This window comes from Phocoena sinus, chromosome 4 (assembly GCF_008692025.1).
Source record: "Phocoena sinus isolate mPhoSin1 chromosome 4, mPhoSin1.pri, whole genome shotgun sequence".
NCBI lineage: Eukaryota > Metazoa > Chordata > Mammalia > Artiodactyla > Phocoenidae > Phocoena > Phocoena sinus.
Window position 1 is genome coordinate 95474547 of NC_045766.1, and position 5313 is coordinate 95479859.

The following is a 5313-nucleotide window of genomic DNA, read 5'->3' on the forward strand; positions in this document are numbered from 1 at the left end:
CTGAGACTGAACAAGGAAGAAATAGAAAATATAACAGACCAGTCACAAGCACTGAAATTGAGACTGTGATTAAAAATCTTCCAAAAAACAAAAGCCCAGGATGAGATGGCTACACAAGCAAATTCTATCAAACATTTAGAGAAGACCTAACACCTATCCTTCTCAAACTCTTCCAAAATACAGCAGAAGGAGGAACACTCCCAAACTCATTCAATGAGGCCACCATCATTCTGACACCAAAACCAGACAAAGATGGCACAAAGAAAGAAAATTACAGGCCAATATCACTCATGAACATAGATACAAAAATTCTCAACAAAATACTAGCAAACAGAATCCAACAGCACATTAAAAGGATCATACACCATGATCCAGTGCAGTTTATCCCAGGAATTCAAGGATTCCTCAGTATAGGCAAATCAATCAATGTGATAAACCATATAAACAAACTGAAGCAGAAAAACCATATGATCATCTCAATAGATGTAGAAAAAGCTTTCAACAAATTTCAACACCCATTTATGATAAAAACACTCAAGAAAATAGGCATAGAGGGAACTTACCTCAACGTAATAAAGGCCATATATGACAAACCCACAGCCATCATCACTGTCAGTGGTGAAAAACTGAAACCATTTCTTCTAAGATCAGGACAAGACAAGGTTGTCTGCTCTCACCACTATTATTTATTTAACATAGTTTTGGAAGTTTTAGCCACAGCTATCAGAGAAGAAAAAGAAATAAAAATAATCCAAATCAGAAAAGGAGTAAAGCTGTCACTGCAGATGACATGATACTACACATAGAGATCCTAAAAACGCTACCAGAAAACTACTAGAGCTAATCAATGAATTTGGTAAAGTAGCAGGATATAAAATTAATGCACAGAAACCTCCTGCATTCTTACACACTAACAATGCAAAATCTGAAAAAGAAATTAAGGAAACAATCCAATTTACCACTGCAACAAAAACAATAAAATACCTAGGAATAAGCCTACCTAAGGAGACAAAAGACCTGTATGCAGAAAACTATAAGACACGGATGAAAGAAATTAAAGATGATAAAAACAGATGGAGAGATATACCATGACTTGGATTGGAAAATCAACATTGTGAAAATGACTATACTACTCAAAGCAATCTACAGATTCAAAACATCCCTATCAAATTACCAATGACATTTTTCACAGAACTAGAACAACAAATTTTACAATTTGTATGGAAACACAAAAGACCCTGAATAGCCAAAGCAATCTTGAGAAAGAAAAATGGAGCTGGAGGAATCAGGTTCCTGGACTTTAGAGTATACTACAGAGCTACAGTAAGCAAGACAGTATGGTACTGGCACAAAAGCAGAAATATAGATCAATGGAGCAGGATAGAAAGCCCAAAGATAAACCCACGCACATATGGCCACCTTAATTTTGATAAAGGAGGCAAGAATATACAAAGGAGAAAAGACAGTCTCTTCAATAAGTGGTCCTGGGAAAACTTGACAGCTACATGTAAAAGAATGAAATTAGAACACTCCCTAACACCATACACAAAAATAAACTCAAAATGGATTAAAGACCTAAATGTAAGGCCAGAAACTATCAAAATCTTAGAGGAAAACATAGGCAGAACACTCTATGATATAAATCACAGCAAGATCCTTTTTGACCTACCTCCTAGAGTGTTGCAAATAAAAACAAAAATAAACAAATGGGACCTAATGAAACTTCAAAGCTTTTGCACAGCAAAGGAAACCATAAACAAGACCAAAAGACAACCCTCAGAATGGGAGAAAATATTTTCAAATGAAACAACTGACAAAGGATTAATCTCCACAATTTACAAGCAGTACATGGAGCTCTATATCAAAAAGACAAACAACCCAATCCAAAAATGGGCAGAAGACCTAAAGAGAAATTTCTCCAAAGAAGATATACAGATTGCCAACAAACACATGAAAAGATTCACTTTGTTATAAAGCAGAAACTAACACACCACTGTAAAGCAATTTTACTCCAATAAACATGTTAAAAAAATTAAATGTGTTGTTTTCAGTTCCTATATTTTTTAACATCTTTATTGCAGTATAATAAAGTGAATCAGCTATACATATGCATATATCCCCATATCTCCTCCCTCTTGCGTCTCCCTCCTACCCTCCCTGTCCCACTCCTCTAGGTGGTCACAGAACACCAAGCTGATCTCCCTATGCTATGTGGCTGCTTCCCACTAGCTATTTTACATTTGGTAGTGTATATATGTCCATGCCACTCTCGCACTTCATCCCAGCTTACGCTTCCCCCTCCCCGTGTCCTCAAGTCCATTCTCTATGTCTGCGTCTTTATTCCTGTCCTGCTCCTAGGTTCTTCAGACCCTTTTTTTTTTTTTAAGATTCCATATATATGTGTTAGCATATGGTATTTGTTTTTCTCTTTCTGACTTACTTCACTCTGTATGACAGACTCTAGATCCAGCCACCTCACTACAAATAACTCATTTACATTTCTTTTTATGGCTGACTAATATTCCATTGTATATATGTGCCACATCTTCTTTACCCATTCATCTGTCAATGGACACTTAGGTTGCCTCCATGTCCTGGCTATTTTAAATAGAGCTGCAATGAACATTTTGGTATATGACTCTTTTTGAATTATGGTCTTCTCAGTACATATGCCCAGTAGTGGGATTGCTGGGTTGTATGGTAGTTCTATTTTTAGTTTTTTAAGGAACCTCCCTACTGTTCTCCATAGTGGCTGAACCAATTCACATTCCCACCAGCAGTGCAAGAGTGTTCCCTTTTCTCCACACCCTCTCCAGCATTTATTGTTTGTAGATTTTTTGATGATGGCCATTCTGATTGGTGTGAGATGATATCTCATTGTAACATTTTTTTGGTGTTTTATACACATTTATTTTGAAACAATATATAAGAAAAAGTAGAGTGTCTCACAAAGCATTTGATAAAAAATAGCTTTAAGTACAATTTTTAATCTCTAAAGTCTCTACCAAGGATAAGTATATATACACTTTTAGTCCTAAAAGTGCAATTTTAAAGGCAGATTTCAGACCCTTTAAGCTACATGATAGCTAGTGGTCAGATAAAGGACATTAAAAATGTGAATTTATAAAATTTGAGTCAATTCATGAAAATGTTTTATAAACATTATAAACAAACATCTACCATATAATGTGGTAGATTTCATAATCTGTTTACAAATGCTTAAATCCTTTCTTTTAAAACATTATCTTATAAAGTTATTATTATAAAGTTTTAAATATCCTGGTTTAATTTCTCTTATGTCACCTTCACTAATATCAAGCACATGTTTGTACTACACATATATATACACTACTGTTCTCCTTGCATAATGTCCCTCCATAAGAATATCTTTAGTCTGAGGAAAACTTGGAGCATGGCAAAATGCTGCTTTAACTGCTTAATAAAGTGTTAAGTGCCCAGGTGATCTGGAAATGCTGCTTCAGACTTCTGAGCAGCAATGTAGCTCCTCTGTAGATCTCCCATCTTATCAGATACTGTTGCAAAATTAAAATGCAGCTCATACATGTGGGGTGCTAAGGATGAAGCAGCTTGCAACTGTGCAGTGCTCTTGCGTGTTCGACATGGCCCTTCTGCATCTCCAGCATGGCCAGGTTGTTGTAGGTCTCTGCATGGTTATTGTTGTTAACCAGACCCAGCCTGAAGCACTGATGGGCCAGATTCGTATCTCCTATTCCCACAGCTACATGTCCCAAGTTGTGCCAGACCTCAGCTACCTCCTCTTCATTTTCAGCCAGAGAAAGGGCATGTTCAAATGAGGTCAGAGTCATATCATACTGCTGGGCATAGAAGCAACAGAGCCCCAGGTTGTTGAAAAGCTGGCAGTTATAAACACCCATCTGCAGGAATCGCCTGTAAAACCAGAGAGCTACTTCTGGTTGATCAGAATAAAAATGGTTGCTTCCAATGCATGCAATGGCTTCCACCTGAGTGTTGTCCTGTTTCAAAACCTCGTTGTGGTATTCAGTGGCTGATAAAATATTGTTCATTTCCTCATAGATCCCGGCAATTCCACAAATTAGGGTTACTTCTCCTGGAAACTTATCTAAGCCTTGTTTGAAAAGATTTAAAGCAGTCACAGGTTGATCCAATGAGATGTAAACTTTTGCCAAGTAGAGAAAAGTATCTACCATTTCCTGCTGCTTCAGGGCTGATTTAAATTGTTTTTCTGCTTCAAGATACATTCCTAACCTGTAGTAACATTCTCCAATCTGCACTTTCCATCACCAGTCCTTGTACTGAGAATGCTCTGTGGAAAGGGCAGCCAAATCCACAGCAGTCTTAACATCATTTTCATGATGAAAGATATACTCAAACAAAGCTTTTGCCAATTTAGCTTTCTGGGCATACTTTGTTAAATTCAGTCTAGATAAAGTTATAAAAGGTCCATCAGGGCTTGTAAGCATGGAAGCCATTCCCAGCCTAAAAAATCTTCCAGATGAGCTGGTGATAGGGCAAGCTGTGTAGGCAGTGCTGGGTGTTCTAATGGCCTATTCCATAGTTCCTGGCCTTCCACTTTGTGTGCTGGGTCTAAGGAAACTTGTAATGGGTATTCCAACTTGAGTGATTAGCCTGACAGCTGGACTAGGCCCTCCTGTCTGGTTAGTTCCAGGGAGTTTCAGAGATGTTCCAGGACATGGAATGTGAGCAATAGTATTTTTGTTCAGTATCATTTCTGCAATTCCTTCTGGATCTACGTCAATTTCATCTATGTACACCACTTCATTTAGTGCTCGTGCTTTTAAAATCCAGGCTGCCAGCTTTGTAACTTTGTACAAATTACTTCACCATGTGCTTCAGTATGCTCAATCCGGTCATAAGGGGACTTCTCCAGCATCTGCATGCACAGATCTGCCCAGAGCTGGAAATTCCTGTGCCTAAATTCCAGGCCAGGAGCAACGGCTCCATCTCCAAGCTCATGGCAGCCGGGAACAAGCTGCGAAAGACCAGGGCCCAGCACAGGGAGGGTGGGGGGCAAGGAACAGCTCATTGTAGTTTTGATTTGCATTTCTCTAATGATTAGTGATGCTGAGCATCCTTTCACGTGCTTGTTGGCAAACTGTATATCTTCTTTGGAGAAATGTCTATTTAGGTCTTCTGCCCATTTTTGGATTGGGTTGTTTTTTTGTTATTGAGCTGCTTGTACATTTTGGAGATTAATCCTTTGTCAGTTGCTTCATTTGCAAATATTTTCTCCCATTCTGAGGCCTGTCTTTTCGTCTTGTTTATGGTTTCTTTTGCTGTGCAAAAGCTTTG

General features: G+C 38.1%; 1 pseudogene; it reads right to left on the reverse strand.

Moving 5' to 3' along the window:
* Positions 1-3348: 3348 nt before the first annotated feature.
* Positions 3349-4977, reverse strand: LOC116752666 (annotated as a pseudogene).
* Between the last annotated feature and the right edge of the window lie 336 nt (positions 4978-5313).